General features: G+C 52.8%; 2 long non-coding RNA genes across 3 annotated transcripts in view; both read left to right on the top strand.

The window, feature by feature from the left end:
• LOC150052260 (uncharacterized) overlaps positions 1–15,968 on the top strand; it is a 35,599-nt gene extending 19,631 nt beyond the window's left edge. Inside the window, exons 1-3 of one of the 2 annotated variants that reach the window (XR_016538006.1) lie at positions 14,307–14,425; positions 14,526–14,579; positions 15,639–15,968. This is a non-coding gene — a long non-coding RNA (uncharacterized LOC150052260). Of the gene's footprint in view, positions 1–14,306; positions 14,426–14,525; positions 14,580–15,638 lie in introns of those variants that run through there. The other variant, XR_016538007.1, reaches the window with a different exon arrangement.
• On the top strand, positions 7,983–13,585 carry LOC150052261 (uncharacterized). The gene is made up of 3 exons (XR_016538113.1): positions 7,983–8,063; positions 8,185–8,275; positions 13,441–13,585. It is a non-coding gene; the product is annotated as an uncharacterized LOC150052261 (long non-coding RNA).
• Positions 15,969–17,630: the final 1,662 nt, after the last annotated feature.

Below are 17,630 nucleotides of genomic sequence, written 5' to 3' on the forward strand. Positions count from 1 at the left end.
TCTCAAGGCTAGCCCTCTGCCACTTGAGCCACAGCACCACTTCCAGCTTTTTCTATGTATGTGGTACCGAGGAATCGAATCCCAGTCTTTGTGCATGCTAGGCAAGCACTCTACCACTAGGCCAAACTCCTGGCTCCTGGAGATGAATTTATTTTGCCAGTCCTGGGGCTTGAACTCAGGGCCTGAGCATTGTCCTTGAGCTCTCTACCACTTGAGCCACAGTAGTACTTCCAGCTTTTTCTGTGTATGTGGTACCACGTAATCGAGCTCAGAACTTTGTACACATTAGACAAGCACTGTACCACTAGGCCATGCTCCCGGTCAAGATGATTGTTTTTATGGGCTCAATCTTTTTTTCTAGGTTGCTTTTATATTTTGAGTCACTATTTGATTGATTGAGGGCCAGTCCCTGGGCTCGAACTCTGGGCCTAGGCACTGTCCTTCAGTAACTAGGGTTAAAGGCATGAGTCAGTGGCTCCTGCCTTGTTACCATGGTAAAATCCTTGCTGTATGTGCAGTTTTGAAGGAGTCCTAACATGCTGCTTCCAGCTTCCTAAACATATGCAGCAGAGGGGAGAAGAACATGTCATTTTACTTTGGTAAATGACACATTTCATAATCACACATCCTGGCGTGAGACTTTTGGTGACAGAGAGCTGTTCTCCACAATATATAATAGAAAAAAATGGTTAGAAATATGGGGAAATCCTAGCTACTCAGGAGGCTGAGATCTGAGGCTCACTGCTCCGAGCCAGCCCAGGCAGGAAAATCCATGAGACTCTTACTAATCAGGAAAAGACTGGCAGTGTTTTTGTGACTCGAGAGCACCAGCTTTGAGTGCAAAAGCTCAGAGACAGCATTAAGGTCCTGAGTTCAAATTCCAGGACTGGCATGTATGCATATGTGAATGTGCACATACTATCTATCCATCCATCCATCTATCTGGAAAAGCCAGATATCTCTTTTCCATCCTTTGATTCCTAAAAAAAGAAAAGAAAAAATAATCTCCCAAAGTGCATTAGCAGTTGGCCTGGCTGCAGGCAGCTGTGTGTGTGGTGGTCTCAGCTCGGTGTGGACATTTGGTGAGTCACAGGGGAGGACTGCAGGATTTGGCTGTGGTGTCCTCCCTCCAGGCCTCCTGGGGGGCTTTAGGTCAAATATCCCACATTACCGCTTTAAAACTAGGAAGTTCTGATCTTTGAATTATAGCCTCCTCCAGTAGATTTGAATAAGTGTTTGTGGACCTGTAATAAGGAAATGTTTTACATATTTCTTCCAGACTCTGATCTATGAAATAGGCCAAAAAATATAGAGCGATTTGCAGCATAATCACTAGATATGTGTAAATAGGAGGGAGTATGTATGTGTCTGTGCATCTTGTGTATCATACACTGGCTTTTATAGAATGCTCTATGTTTCCATAAATCACGCTGATTATAGTGCAATAAAACTAAAAATGTATAACCAGTCATGTAATGTTTAACAATACTCTTCTAAATCAGGTCAAAGCAGAAGTAAAACCTGAAATCACAGATATGAAAATGTATAGGCTGTGGTGAAGCTTGCATTTGCATTAGGGGTCAGTGAGAGGAAGGGGGGGAGACGGGCGGGGAGGAGTGGGGAGCAGCGGGGAGGAGGGGGAAGTGGCCAAGGCCTGGAGGATGGGTCATGTGATTAGAGGCTGGCCACCGAAGGCCGCTGTGAGGGCTCGCAGCTCATAACTGCTTGTGTTTACTGCTTGTGTCTTATGTGGCTTCTCAGTCTTAAAGAAAAGAAATGAAATGGTAAAATTATTGAATTAAGAATGGGCTGAGAACCTGCAAAGAAAAATACCCCTAATAATGGAGACATTCAGAGGAATGTCCCCTGAAAGACGGGGCCCGTGAAGCTGGGGACCGGCCACAGCTGCAGGGTGGTGGGGTGGCCGGGGCCACAGCGCTGGCTTTAATCTGGGAGAGACAGGGTTCCAGGGTTGGGGACGCATTCCAGATGGCTGCAGCGGTGGTGTGATGACAGGACAACGGGACCAAGGCTTCTCATGGTGCCACGCCTGTCGCGACTGGCTCCTGCAGGGTGGTTTTCATGTCGGGCAGGCTGGGGCTCTGGGCCCCCAGGAAGGCCGAGGACGTCCCTGCCTGCTCCGGGCAGGCCCTCCAGGCCCTGCGGGACTGGCCCCAGGCGTGTGCATGCTTTATCCCAAACCCAGCCTCGGGACTGCGCTTGTGGTCGGAACCCCTGAGGCTCCCGGTAGACCCGCACCCACCCAGGTCCACCCAGGTGCTGAGTCTCTGGCATTGGGGCCCACAGCTGCCCCTGAACTGCCCAGCCCAGGGCTTTCCGTGATGCCCCCTGAGGAACGGCTAACTTGTGCCACACTGGCTCAGGAGCCACAGGCTGTCCACCCCCCAAAGAACCATGTGGTGGACCTTGTGCCTCAGTGTCCCCAGGCAGCAGGCCAGCTTTACTGGGATCCTGTGCCGTCCCTCCCACCTGCCCCTCCTCCTCCAGGCGGCCTCCCATGAGCAGTGCCATCCTGCTTCAGCTCTGTGAGAAGACCCGGCCTCCCCCCGGGGTCCCCCTGTACCCATCAAAGGGCCGCTGGGCCTCCTCCAGACCCGCATACCCCCTGTGAATGGGCAGGCTCCACTCTGGAGAGAGGGCAGCTTCAAAGGCTGGAGGTGTGCGAGCGTCCACCCACTGGGGCCCCGTCAGTCAATGCAGTCTGTTTGCACAAGGGAATACTATTTAGCCACAAACAAAAAAAGGGCAAGGGCTTGGGCATGTGTCCCAACACAAATGAACTTCAAACGCGGACAAAGTGGAAGAAGACACGTCAGGGACAGCGGCCCTCAGGCTGTGCAGGGAGGGCAGCGGGCAGGCAGTGTGTCTCTTGGATCATGGCAACCGCCACACACTTGGCGAATATATTAACCACCACTGAAAAATCATGCAAGTTCATGCTAGTGAAGTGTACTCCAAAGCAATGCTTGACCACCCCCCCACAGCCAGAGTCTTCATACAAGGTCACCAGACAAGGCCAACGGCATCCCTGTGGCTTAGCTTTCCTCAGAAGAGGCAGGTCAGGTCCTCGGGGAGCCTGCAGGCCACCCCAATGGGCTAAGGCTCCCTGAAAGGGAGCTGCTGTTACCCAGGAGGCCTTGGGAGGTAATGGGTGCCCCAACCCACCCTATCATCATCTCTGGTGAGGACCCCTTACTCCCTCCAGGACTCCCGAGGACCTGTCCCTAGAGTCATCCTGCTCAGCTGGCTTGGCCTCTCTTGCCCCAGCTGTCTTCCCAAGCATGGAGCAAGGAGCCCCTGCTCATGTGCTCTGGGCTTGGGCTGGGATCTCTTGGCCACAGGCCACTGAGCTCTTCCAGGCAACAGGAGCTCCAGGCTGTGATAAGACTGTCTTGAAAACATACTTCTCAACGGCACACATGACACAGGAGACACCCCCCGGGCGGGGCCCAAGCCAAGGCTAGCACTCTACCACTTGAGCCACAGTGGCACTTCTATGTTTCTGGCTGGAGGTAAGAGTCTCACAGACTTTCACGGCCAGGCTGGTTTTGAACTGTGATCCTCAGATCTCAGCTTGTTAAGTAGCTGGGATTACAGGCATCAGACACCAGTGCCCAGTCAGCTTATGGGGTGTTTTTAAAGAAACAAGGCGTGCTTCGTGGGCTCCATCCCAGCCTGGTGGAGGGGACTCTGGACGCCTGGCTCAGCTCAGCCAGAGCCTGCTGTAGAGGGTCAGCCTAGGTCCTGGCCCCTCCTCAGGTCTTTCCAGAAAAGCTGGAAATCTGAACACGTGAACTCCTCAGACATAACTGTCGGAGGACAATTACAATAACAAGCAGCAAGGGCCCTAGGGAGAGGCCTTGGGGTGAAACCGTAGAATTGGGGCAGCCCTCCCTCGGGATTCCTCCTCCGGAGAGCTATAATTAAAGAATATATGCAATTTCTTTCCACTTAACATGTTGTGAATATTTTCCATGTTTATGTAATCCTTTAAAAGCTATTTACACTGATTACATAATGTTCTGGACCTGTTGTGATTTGCTTTACATTACACCCCTGGCTAGATGCTAAGGTGGCGGGTGGAGCCCTGGAGCCCCTCCCACGGCCTCAGAGGGGCTCCTGGGGCCCCTCCCACCCTTCCGGGCTGCCCACTCCCAGGCCCCGGGCTCCAGCAGGGAGGGCAGCCCTGGCCCCCTGGCCCCAAGCTTTTAGTCTTCAGTGGAGGAAACTCAGAGGCAATGATGTGTGTGTGTGTGTGTGTGTGTGTGTGTGTGTGTGTGTGTGTGTGTGTGTGTGTGTGTGATGCTGTAGAGCTCCACTGAATTTGCATAGAATCTTCACTTTTCTGATATTTGTCTTTTTTTATTTTTTGTGGGGTCATGGGGCTTGAACTCTGGCCTGGGCGCTGTCCCTGAGCTCTGCAGTTCAAGGCTACAACCCTACCCTTGAGCCACAGCCTCACTTCCCGTTTTCTAGAGGTTAACTGGAGATAAGAGTCTCAAGTCCTTTTGTGCCTGGGCTGGCTTTTGAACCGTGATCCTCAGATCTCAGCCTCCTGAGTAGTTAGGATGACAGGTGTGAGCCACCGTGTTCAGCTATATTGGAGTCTTTTTATCCCAGAACACAATGACTGGATACATTTATATTTTTTGTTAGATTTATTCCTACATTTTATGTATATACATATAATTATATATATACAGTGTTTTATATATAATTTGTCCATATGGTATATATATATAATTTTTATTTATTGTTATTGTAAATAACCTCTGTCTGTCTGTCTTTTTCTCTCTCTGTGGCAGTATGAGGGTTTGAGTGTACCTCCAGCCCCTTTTTGGTTATTCTCCAGGTGGGTTGGCTTTGTGCTCAGCTCAAGTTGCCTGGACTGTGACCTTCCCCAGGTTGCTGGGATGTGATGTCTTCTTACACCTTGTGTTTCTCAGTGTCCTGGCGGCATTGCCCTAGCTGGGCACAGCTGGATTCTGCATGCCTCGCCTCATCCACGCTTGTCAGGGATTCCGCTGGACCCCGAGCTGCAGGAGTCACCTCTGGCTCGGGCTCAGGGCTCTGGTCCTCCTTTAGTCTGCGCTGTTTGGGGATTGGCGGGATTCCTCAGCACAGGTGGAGGAGTTTCCACTTTGCTTCCTTCTCACGTCTTCCGGCAAGGCTCACGGTCTCTACCTGCAGCAGCACGGCTGGTGTTCAAGCTTAGCAGCAGTTCTGCCAGCATTCCTCGCAGGGTGTTGAGTCCTGCAGGTGATTTTGGACGGTGGGTTTTTGTGGTTGGTTTCCAGGACAGTATTTGACTACGTAGCCCAAACAGGCCTCTTGACTGGAGATCCTCCGGCCTTCGCCTCCCAGGTGCTGGGGGTCCAGGCGTGGTGTTGAAGGACCTTCCTTTCTCTTCCCACGCTGAGGTTTCCCAGAGACACTCCCAGTGCCATGCTGCACTGGTCCCTGTGGCTCACGGGGGTTCCTCAGAGAACCAGCATTTTTCGGTGCTGAGTGTGGAGGTCAGAATCCTGGTATCTGCTGGCCTGTGTTTCTCCTTGACTCTTTGCTTTCCCCTATTGAACTTAGTTCTGCCTTCTTGTGTGACTAGTGACTGAGACATGAACATTAAAATCCGTCACATATTCAGTCCTTGAAGAGCAAAACAGGGCCAGGGCCGGCCTCCCGCTGTCCCTATCGTGGGCTGGTCCCACACTGGCTGGACTTCCTCCATGAGGTCACCCCCAAGGGGTGTCTCCACGTCATCTGCGGATGAAGCTTTACTTCACAACATGAGGGCCTCTGGGGGAGCATTCCAGACCTAAACGACGGCCCTAGGTTTGGGCAGCCATCAACATTTGCAGGTAAGTATTGCGCGGACGCAGGTTTTCCTTTGTCTGGGATCGACACTCTGAGTAAAGCTGCTTTTTACCTGCCTGTCGGAGGGTGCAGCCCCTGGCCTTTCCGTAGCCAGCTGTGGAAGCCACCTCTGTGCCAATCTTGACAGCGCCTGGTACTGTATGGATATATGGATGGATGTGTGGATGGATGGATGGATGGACGGATGGATGTAATTTTGGCTCTTCCAATATGATGGCCTTAAATTAATTTTTATCCTTTTTATGGCTAGTGACATAAGTGTTTTGCAATCTGCATTTTGTTACTTGTTGCCCATTTTTAAATTGCAGTGTGTGTTCTTACTGTTGGTGTTTCTTTTTTTCTATATTCCTGAGCTCTTCAGCTCAAGGCTACCACCCTACCCTTGAGCCAAGTCCTACTTCCCGTTTTCTAGAGGTTCATTGGAGATAAGAGTCTCAGGTCCTTTTGTGCCCAGGCTGGCTTTGAACCTTGATCCTCAGATCTCAGCCTCCTGGGAAGCTGGGATGACAGGCATGAGCCACTGTGCCCGGCTCACAGAGAACTCTTGTCTAGTTTCAGGAGATGAGAATGTTGTCGTGTCTTCTCTCACAGAGGTGTGGCAGTTTCCAAGCATAGCCTCCAGAGTCCCATCTCCCTCGAGTTACATTTCGTGTGAGGTTTTGGTAAAGGGTTAACCTTTTGCACAATTGGCTCAAGCAAATTCTGTATACAGAAACTCTATGCGAAATAATCTGTACTGAAAAGATCTGGGAGTTTTGCTTCTTTAATTTTTTTTTGGTGGGTTTTAAACTCAGAGCCCCACACTTGCTAAACACGCACTCTATCCCTTGAAAAACTCCCTCATCTTTTGGGGTTTCTCTTTTTCAGGTGGTTGATAGACAGGAAATAGTAGTAGGAGTCAATCTTGTGGTTCTCACCTGTAGCTTTTCTGCTGGGTGAATCCACTGGTCCCAGCTAGCTAACCTTAGACAATGGCCGGGCAGGCGTGGCGGGTGAGGCTGAGGGAGTCGAGGGAGCTTTCCTGCTGCCGGCCTCAGACGTGTGTGCCTTTCCTTCATGCTTCCCCAGCATCCAGCAGTCGCACCCTTGAGTCAAAATGCTCAGGCCCTGCACTGGGTTCTGAGTTCTAACTCCAGGAACAGCATACACCGACATATCCACAAAGGATTGTGGGGCTTTAGCATTTCACAGAGAGCAGATCCAGAGAGCCCCTCCTCGGTTTAAGGAGGGAGGCAGATCCAGATCTGCCCTCTAAGAGGAAAGCAGCCGGCTCTGGGAATCTTCCCAGCATCTCTCACCTACAAAACTTCACATCCGGAGGGCGCATGGAGCGAAGCTTGTCTGCCTCTGAATTTATTTCCTGGTTTTAGATTTTGAGTCTGGCCCTTTGATATTTGTTAAAAGGATTCTAATTATTCTGTCTCTTCTATCAGTATCCATGCTTCGTTTCCTGCCTAAACAACTTTGGTCTCTTCTAACCTTAAAAGTGAGTGCAGGGGACCCATCTTTTTTCTCTCTTCTTCTTTCTTTCTTTCTTTCTTTCCCTCTCCCTTCTTCCTTTTTTTTTTTCTTCTGAAAGTGAGCTGTGGGCCCTACTTGAAAAAAGGAACCAAAAAGTGATTTCCCTTTTTGGGGGGAGTGGGGGTGGGGATGGGGTTGGTACCAGGGCTGGGACTTGAACTCAGGTCTTGGGCACTGTCCACGAGCTTCCTTTGGCTCGAGGTTAGTACTCTACCACTTGAGCCACAGCACTACTTCCAGACTTTCCTGAGTATTTTATTGGAGATAAGAGTCTCACAGACCTTCCTGCCAAGGCCGGATTTGAACCACGATCCTTAGCTCTTAGCCACCCCCGGACTAAGGTCACAGGCGTGAACCACCAGTGCCTGGCCCCCTCTCTTTTAACCAAAGCCAGGAAGGATGTTTATCTTTTTCCTTTATTCTTACAGAAGAGATGGAATTCTATGGTTGTGTTAGAATCAGATTCTCAGCTTTGGGCCCGTTTCCTTGGTCCTCTAGCTGACTGTGTGGCAAGCCTATATCTCTGTCTTTTTCAGTCTATCAAAATCAGATTGGCCCCAGTACCTGCAGTTTGGAGTTGAGGCATGGCTCCATGAATTGAAGTCCAGCTGGATTTGCCCTGTGGTCTGAGGGAAGAAGACATGAAGGTGGGGAGAGGCTGATGCCCTTGGAGGATGCCCTTATTACATCTTTGGAGGGTGCCAGGTCCAGGAAGTTGGGGGACATCTAACTAGCAATCTGCAAGGTTAAACTCCGGTGTCCACTCAGGTCTCAGAGATTCTGCCTACAAAGAAGGCAGCTAGCACCGTTGAAGGAATTTTTTGGTATTGAACCAACCTTGCATTCCTGAAGTTACTCGGTGAGTGAGTGCATGCTGTTCTTTGTATATTACCACGGGACTTCATTTGCTAATATTTGGTTGGTGACTTATTCAGTGGTATACTAAGTAACTACTATAAACATGATACAATGCTATAAAATTGTACAGATACAAACACATAAAGCAATAAAAGGGCAGGTAAGATATTAGCTTCATCCTGGGAGAATTTTTGCCTTTCAAGAACATCAGAAGTTGCGTCTAAGATGTTGAATTTTTTTTTTTTTTTGGCCAGTCCTGGGCTTGAGCTCAGGGCCTGAGCACTGTCCTTAGACTTTCCCAAGGCTAGATAGAGCTCTACCACTTGAGCCTCAGCACCACTTCCGGCTTTTTTCTATGTATGTGGTACCGAGGAATCGAACTCAGGTCTTCATGCATGCTAGGCAAGCACTTTAACCACTAGGCCAAACTCCCAGCCCGATGTTGAATTTTTGAGCATAGTAGTTTTGTGTACTGGGACTTGAATGTTTGAACTGGGGATCTCACGCTTGCTCAGATTGCTTGCTTGTAGCCAGTATTTTTACACCTAAGCCACAACTCCGATCTGGCTTATGCTGGTTAATTGGAGACGGAGTCTGGTTGAAATAACTTTGAGCCACAATCCTCCAGATGTCAGCCTTCTGAGTGGTGAGGATTGCAGGAGTGAGCCACCGATGTTGGGCTGGGTATAGCATTTTCCCCCAGTATTCTTTTAAACAACTTTGGATGTCTCTAACATCTTGCTATCTTTTGGTTATTGTTGATAAAGTGTCATTAACTTGCTTATTTTTTTTTTAAAGAACTAACTTCTGGTTTTATTGACTTGTCTTTTGTTTTCTGTTTCCACCTTGGAGATGACTGTCTATGGCTTTATTGGTTCCTTCCTTCTGCTTGCATTGGGTTTATTTTGCTCTTCCTTTTCTAGTTTCTTAGGGAAAAAGTTGCTTTGATCATGGGCTTGAAACTTTCATTGTTTTCTTAAATAAACTGTCAACATTCCAAACTTCCTTCTGCACACTGGGGCAACTGCCCCTCACACATTCCCACGTGCTGTGTGTGTTTTCACTTTTGTTCAGCCCAAATGTGTCCTGGTTCCTTCACTTGTCAGTTATTCAGAATATACCATTTAATTTCCACAAGCTGAGATGGCTTTCTCTTATCTTTCTGCATCAACTTGCAGCTTAATTGCATTATAGGACACACTCTGAGTGATGTAATTTCTTCTAATCCCTTTTAAGGTTTGTTTTATGACCTAGAAGATGGCCTATTCTGGTGAATATTTTAATGAGTTTTGGGTGTAGGAAGGTAGCTTAGTGGTAGAGGGGGGCTTGTCTAGAGGGCTGAGGCACCTGGGCAAGATTCTCATAACTAGAAAAAGAAAGGAGAAGGAAGGAAGGAGGGAGGGAAGGAGAGAGGGAGGCTACCTTGATCAGGTGATTGGGAAGGGCTAGCACAGGTCTATCTGCTCCATGCATGGGGCTGGTGATGGGAACCTGATGTACAGCAGGTGACCTGGTCTCCTCTAGAGCACAGACAGCACCAGGAGCGAGTGTGGGAAGCCGTCAGGCCACTCCTGGCCACCTGTAGCAGGGAAGGACAAGGTCCCAGGACGAGGTGCCCTGAGCTGCTCAGCTGCCTTTGCCCCAGAAATGGGCCAGGTGGCCTCTCTTCCTGTGCAGACACAGGCAGGGAGCTTCTTGGAAGCCCCAGTGTTGTTTCAGATTGGGCCCCAGGGCCTTCCTGGAACCCAGGACCCAGGTGAGCAGGTGGCTTCCTTCCTTCACACAGTTACAGTGCTATGGGGGTGGACGGGGTTTGATTGTTAATCAGAGGCAAAGCCCAGCCAGGCCCCGTGACTCACACCGGTAACATCAGCCACTCAGGAAGCTGAGGTTTGAGGGTCGTGATTCAAAGCCAGTGGAAGTCTGCCGCAGTCCAGTGAATGCCCAGGGGACTGACAGGTACACCCTGGAGACTGGTCCCACCGAGGCAATCGCTGGGGTTTGGGAACCGTCCTGGCCCATTCTGGTTGACCTCCACTGTGTTCAAGGTTAGTCTACCATTTGCACCACAGCTCTACTTTGCCGGCTCTTTGCTTGTTAATCAGAGAGGAGAATCCCTTGGACTCTTCTAACGGGCCGACTTCCAGTCACACTCCTGATCCTCAGATCTGCAGGTGTGTGCCACCCGCTGGGCTGCTCCTTGAGTCCTTCAGTTCTGGGGATGCTCCAGGCTCGGCAAGCAGCCCGTGGGTCTGAGCTGTCAGTTCGGGTGGTGGGTGCTCACCCTGCCCCTCCCCGCCCACCCCCTGTGAACGGGAGGAAGCCAATTTCTGCCCTCCTCCGTGGGCTCTAGTAGGGTGCTCAGCCTGCAGTGCTCAGCTGGAATTTCAAGGGCTCTCAGGGTGTGCAAACATCCTCTTTCCTGCCTGGGAGCCATCTCCAGGCAGCCGGTGACAGCAGGGAACCCAAATGTGTGTGGAGTGGGGAAGGGGCACCCAGGGTACGGATAGGGGATGGGTGCATGGGGCAGAGAGAGCCCAGGCAGCCCACCGGGACCCCTAGCCAGTCCCTTTGCCTCCTCGGCCTCAGTTTCTTCACCTGTAAACATGAAGACTCATCTCCGCTGGCCTCTGGAGTCCAGCGACTGGACCTGGGGTTCTACCCAGGGTGAGAGGCGAGCCTGGCACCCTGCCTGCCTGCCTGTGCTCGTTGCACTCCCTTCTGACGCAGCCACTGAACCTAGCTGCCAAGAAATGGGTGAGGTGGGTGCTCTCAGCTGCACCCCACCTCTAGCTTTGTGCTCTGCCTCCGTGGGAGGTTGCAATTAGAATAGGACCAGAATCAGGACTTGGGGGGGCTGGGGGTGGCCCCTGAAGCACGATCCTCCCCCAACCAAATAATCCTCTAGTGTGGGGTCTGCACTCCCATCCTGGAGCTCCTTTCTCTCCTTGAGTCCCGGGGTGACGTCACAGCTGCCCAAGGCTGGGCCTGGGCCCACACCAGCATTCCAGCCCCCTTAGCCCTTGCCACGTGGCGGGGCGGGGGGGGGGGGCACAGGTTACCTGTGGGAGGTCGGGATTGTGGGGGAGGGTGTTGTGGGAGTGTGGGTAAGGAGGGGGACAGGTAGAAGGTTAGGGGGGACTAAACGCGACCCCCAAAGTACCTCCGTCCCTGCAGAGCGTTGCATCATAGGAACAGTATTTTTCCTACAGTCAGGTTGAGTCCATGGGAACCGGAGCAGCCTGCCCGGTGCCCAGAGGCGCTTCCTGCCGCTCACTGCCCCAGGGAATTCCCACGGAGCCGCCTGCAGAGCCGGCCAGCGGGCAGCAGGCCTGCTTGGCAGGCCAACGCCAGTGGAGAGCCCTGAGTCTCGGTGCCTGCTGCACTCTTCCGCCCTGGCCTGGCAGAGGCCCGTCCTGGTGCTTGTTTGTCTCAGGGCCTTTGTGGTGTTGGGGTGAGTCCCTGCCATCCTGGGGGAGTGGGGGGGGGAGGAGGAGGAAGAGGAGACCAGGAAAGGAAGCAGGCCTCCAGCGTGATCAGAAGCTGCACCCATTCCTGCGTGCACCAGGATGGGGTGGCTCTGATTTCAGCCCCTCCTATGAAATTCAAGTGAGGCCATGCTTTTCTCTCTGGGATGGTCAGTCCTTGAGGGAGTGGTCTCTGTCTTCAAAGGCTGGAGCTCTGAGGGAGTAGTTCCCCAAGAGTGTGGGGGGAGGGGGTGACCCCTGCAGACCCAGAGACCCTGGGCAAGGGCCTTCCAAACTCTGAGGGGAAAGTGTGTGTTTCCTCTTGGACTTATGTTCATTTGTGTGGCTAGAAGCCGAGGCAGGAGGACTGAGCAAGTCCTGAATAAGGCACCCTGGGCTGCCTTGCAAGGCCTTGTCTCTTAAAAGACAGCCTGAGGGATGGGAGTTTGGCCTAGTGGTTAAAGTGCTTGCCTAGCATGCATGAAGACCCGGGTTCGATTCCTTGGTACCACATACATAGGAAAAAAAGCCGAAAGTGGTGCTGAGGCTCAAGTGGTAGAGCTCTAGCCTTGAGAAAGTCCAAGGACAGTGCTCAGGCCCTGAGCTCAAGCCCAGGACTGGCAAAAAAAAAAAAAAAAGAATATACAGAGAAACAAGTCAGGTGCAGTGGCTCACACCTCTCATCCGCCACTCAGGAGGCTGAGATCTGAGAGTTGAGCTAGAAGCCAGCCGGGCAGGAAAAGCTGTGAGACTCTTATCTGCAATTCAGCTGCGAAGAGCTGGGAGTGGCGCTGTGGCTCAAGTAGTAGCGCACCAGCCTGGAGTGAGAAAGCTCAGGGATGAAGCCACTCTCCCCACAAACCACCTTCTCCCTGTCACGTGGCCGCCGTAAGTTCCGTGAGCTCTCCTGTCTTGTGCGTGGTTGACGTCACGTGGCCCTGCCTCTCTGCTGTTGAGTGAGATCCTGGGGGCTGGCTGGTTCTGATGTGGGCCATGGAGTGGGGGTACACAACTGGATGCCTCCCTGCCCTGCTCCAGCAGGGCCCTGGCCCCACCTCTGGCCTTCGTCTCATGGCTGTGCAGACGCTGACTGGGGGGGGGGGGGGGGGAGGCGGGCCTGGGTTTCTGGGCCCTCTATGGGCACGGGTAGCATGACCTCCACAGCCATTCTGGTTCTCTCCAGGGTGCTCCCCAGAGCTGCAAGGCAGCTGGCAACCCTGGGGGATTCATCTGGATGGAGCTGAGGCTGTCATGGCTCCCCGAACAGTGGGCAGGGGTGCAGCCACGTGCAGCCCTGCCCCAGCCTGGAAACCTGAGCGACTCTGATAAGGCCTCCACGTGGCCCAGCGGGCTGGTGGCTGGCAGGGCAGCTGTCCCTTGGGTGATGGCTGACAGCTTGCTTTTGAATACCAAGGCCAGGAGTCTATGTCTCCGCTCAGGGCTGTGGGCGGGGCAGCCGGCTCAGAGCGCAGGGGTGGAGGCTCACAGAGTCACGGTGAGCAGGGGAGGCCTAGAGCAGGCCCAGGACAGGTCCTGGGAAGTTCGAGGGGACCATGATCCCCAGGGTCGGCTAGGCAGAGATTCCCAGGCAGGAGCAAGCCAGTGGGCAGCCAGCCGGGGGGCCGATCTCCACAGAGCCCAGTGGTGGGGTCGCAGGGCTCGTGTTGATCTGCTTTTTCTTTTCTTGTACTGGATCCAGGGCTCACACCTCCTTGCCTTCTTGCTACGGTGGTCTACGGTCTGAGCCACGTCTCCAGTGCTGCTTGTTGCTGGTTATTTTGGGATGGAGCCCATGGTGGTGCTGAACTGTGGTCCTCTAGATCGCAGCCTTCTGAGTAGCTAGGACTGCACGTGGGAGCCAGCGGGACCCCGCTAAGCGTGATGCTGGGACACAGGAAAGGACAGACTCAGCGCTGACCCCCGAGATGGCAGTCACCCTGCAGCTGGCTCCTCAAGAGTCACCACCTCCGGCATGGGGGCTCCTCCCGACACTGCGCCCAGGGCCGTGTCTGAGGTCACCCAGCACGCCCCCCCCACCTCCTCCACCCTCCACCTCAGCTCTCCACTTCCTTGGCCAGGCTCACGTGGCTCCTCCATAGTTCCCGCTGCAGACTGGGGTCCCTGGATGACATCCTCTCAGACCCCTCCCATCATGTGCTGAGGCTTCAGAGCTTCTGCACAAGGCCAGCTTCTCCCCCCAGGATCCCTCAGCCCCTCCCCACTCAGATTCTTCTAGAACGCCACATACTAACTTGACAGAGGCTCCCACCTCCCCCAGAACCCGTGTTCTGGTGCCCTGATTCCCTGCCCTGTACCCAAGGGAACCCCTTTGGCCCGGTGTCCCCGCTCAGTTTTCCACCAGAGTCCTGCCTTCATCGTTTTGATGGCTGCATGGTACTCCACACAAGACTTTCTCTTTCCTTTTTTTTTTTTTTTTTGGTAGATCATGGGGCTTGAACTTGGCCTGGACTCTGTCTTTGAGCTCTTCAGCTCAAGGCTACCACCCTACCCTTGAGCCAAGCCAAGCCCCACTTCCCATTTTCTAGAGGTTAATGGAGATAAGAGTCTCAGGTCCTTATGTGCCCAGGCTGGCTTTGAACCTTGATCCTCAGATCTCAGCCTCCGGAGTAGCTAGAGTTAGAGGCGTGAGCCAACGTGCCCAGCCCATGCAAGAATTTCTTACCGTGAGTTGTCATTCCTCTCTGACTTGCTCAACAGTATCATGTACTTGGTAATTATTGTATTTATTTATGGTGCCTTTCTCTCCCAGTTATAATTTTCTAGAAAACTTGGAAAATAGAGAAAACTACCAAGAAGCAAGCCGACACAGCCCTGATGGTAAGCTGGTGCTACTTCTCCTTAGCAAGGACGGCACTCTGCGATTGTGATGTGGTGTCTAGAGACCTTGTACCTGGGGGGCTGGCAGAGGGACATGTGCCTGGCTCACCATGCCCACTGCCCACAGCCCAAAGCACTTTGGACTGGGGAAAGATGAGGGGCAGGTCTTCCCATTGGATCATTCATTCATTCATTCATTTCTTCGCGCACTCCTCTGTTCAGGGCCTCCCCACCAGGCGGCCAAGTGGATAACAAACCCAGCGAAGTTGGGAGGAAAAGAGGGGAGGCAGTGTAAGATGGGGGTTGGAGGTCTGTGTATCTCTGCAGAAGTCAGTGGGGACCCCCCCACCCCATGAGGGGACATGGAGGACAGGATGGGGCAAGTGGAGGAGGAGGTGTAAATGTCCTGGGGCAGAGTTGGTCCCCGTGTTCCACCTTCTTTGCCTTATCCCGGGAGACGGTGGATGGGGATTCCAGCTCACACGTGCCCCTGCATCTTTGGACTTTGACCTCTCAGGGCCTCTTTTGAGTGAGGCATTGGGGTTTGAACTCTTGCTCACTAGGCAGGTTCTCCACCACTGAAGCCATGCATGCCCCCAGCCTTTTTGCCTTTTGCTTTTGCCTGGGCTTGGCTTTAGATCTGAGTTCATTCTGTCTATGCTTCCTGTGCAGTTGGGATCACAGACACACACCACTGTGCCTGGCTTGTTTGTTGAGAGGGGATCTTGATAACTTTTTTGCCCAGGTTTGGTCTCAAACTTCTCTCCTCCCCATCTCCGCCTCCTGTGAAGCTGGGCTCACAGGTGTGAGCCACCATGACCAGCCACCATCATCACACGCAGCGTGAAAGACTACACGACTAAGAACACATTAGGTTGTCCATCCTCGCTACTTCTACTGACCACTGTCCTTGCAGGGTCTAGCGGGGACAACTGGGAGAGAAAGAGAGAGAGAAAGAAGAAAGAAAGGAGGCAGGGAAGAGGAAGGAAGCCTCAGATGGAGAAAGAGTAAAATGTCTTGTGGTTTCAGATCCACTTGAAAACATGAGTTCATTTGCAGGCTATCTGACCACCGAGCACAGCTCCTGCTTCTGCGCACTGCAGATGCGCAGTGGTTTCTGGGAAGGATGGACGCCCTCGGTGGAAGAGAACAGTTCTTTCAACAGCGGTGGCCCTCAGCCTTCAGAGGAAAGAACCTGGACCCCTGCCTGGACTCCCGCGTGCCAAGGGCTGCTGCCGGGGTGCTGGCATCCTGGCAGGGGCAGAGCCAGTGCCAGCTGGTGGACAGTCAGCCGAGCTGGTGACCCTGTGGGCACCAAGAAGGCCTCTCAGTTGGATGGAATGTCGGGACCCTCCTCAGACCACTGGCTGTGGCTGTGCGTCTTTCTTCACTGGCAAAATAAAATCCCATGTGGAAAAGTCCCTGTGACTGGTACTTCCCAGGCCCCCGGGGGCTTCCAGGACATACCACAAAGGGGCCAGAGCTGCCTGGCAACATAGGGGCTCCCTATCCACACAGACATCTGAAGAGGGAAGGGAAGGGCAGATCTGCTCCAGGTGGGCTGATCAAGCCGAGTGCAACCCAGGGCGACACCAAGCTCCCAGCCCAACAGCAACCCTGTAACTAGTCTACCATCCCTCCATCTTTCCTTTCTCCCCTCTCCCTCTCCCTCCTCTGAGTCCATCCAACGTCCATTCATCCAGCCATCACATAGCCATTCACATACTCGCATCTCCATTGATGCATCCACCCATCTTCTCTCTGCCCATCATGACCCCTCATCTGTGTATTCATCCATCCATCCATTCACCCGTCCATCCATCCCTCCATCCGTTTACTGACCCATCTATCCCTCCATCCATCTACCCTCCATCCATCCCTCATCCATCCACCCCTCCATCCCTCACTCATCTGTCCATCCCTCCCTCCCTCCCTCCATCTGTCATCCACCTAGCCATCCACCCATTGTCTCTCCACCCATCATGACCCATCATCTGTCTGATCATCCACTTATCCATCCACCCATCCACCCACGCGCCATCATTCAGCTATCCACCCACCATCCATTCCATTCTGCATTCATCCAGCACCTGCACATCCATTCAATCTTTTTTTTTGTAGGTCACAGGACTTGAACTCTGGGCCTGGGTGCTGTCCCTGAGCTCTTCAGCTCAAGGCTACCGCCCTACTCCTTGAGCCATAGCCCCACTTCCCATTTTTTAGTGATTAGAGAAGAGTCTCACACTCTTTAGTGCCTGGGCTGGCTTTGAACCTCTGTCCTCAGGTCTCAGCCTCCTGAGTAGCTAGGATGACAGGCGTGAGCCACCGGGCCTGGCCATCCACCCAATCTTAATCTATCTTCCATTCATCATCTATTATCCATCCAGCTGGGCATTTTTTCTACCCATCTTTCCCTCTTTTTTTCTCTTCTCTCTTCTCCTCTCCTCTTTGCTAACACTACTGAGATTTGAAATCAGGACCTTACACTTGCTTAGCTTGCTTGCTCAATGGGTACTTTACCTCTTGGGCCACACCTCCAGCTTTTAATTTTGCTGATTACTTTAGAAATGGGGTTCTGATGACTTTTCTGCCCAGGCTAGCTTCGAATCATGCCCCCCAATCTCAGCCTTCTCAGTTGCTAGGGTCACAGGCATGAGCCACTGATGTCTGACTTCCTATCCATTTTTGTTTCCTGTCTTTCTTCCACCTTCCATTCCAGGATCGTTCCAGGGTCCCGTCCATGGCCTGAACATGGCATCGCTGTGATTCTGGCCCTGGTCTCTGGATGATTCTGTCCTGTGATGAAGGGAATGAGGGTCACCCAGGCGAAGCGGTCTGCGACGTGGCTGGAAGGGGCAAGCCAGGTTCTGCTTCTTCGAGCTGCATCATAGCATTTCTTGGTGGCACCTTAGGGCTTTGGTCCTTAGGCCCCGGTGTGAGGTCTCAGGCCCTCCCTCCGGGTCTCATTCAGCCCCAAATAGTCAATACAGCCCCCCACTCTCATGTGTGAGGGTCTTGCCAGGAGGCAGCCTTCCCCCTCCCCCCATGGGG

This window comes from Megascapheus bottae, chromosome 16 (assembly GCF_031878675.1).
Source record: "Megascapheus bottae isolate mThoBot1 chromosome 16, mThoBot2.hap1, whole genome shotgun sequence".
Classification (NCBI taxonomy): domain Eukaryota; kingdom Metazoa; phylum Chordata; class Mammalia; order Rodentia; family Geomyidae; genus Megascapheus; species Megascapheus bottae.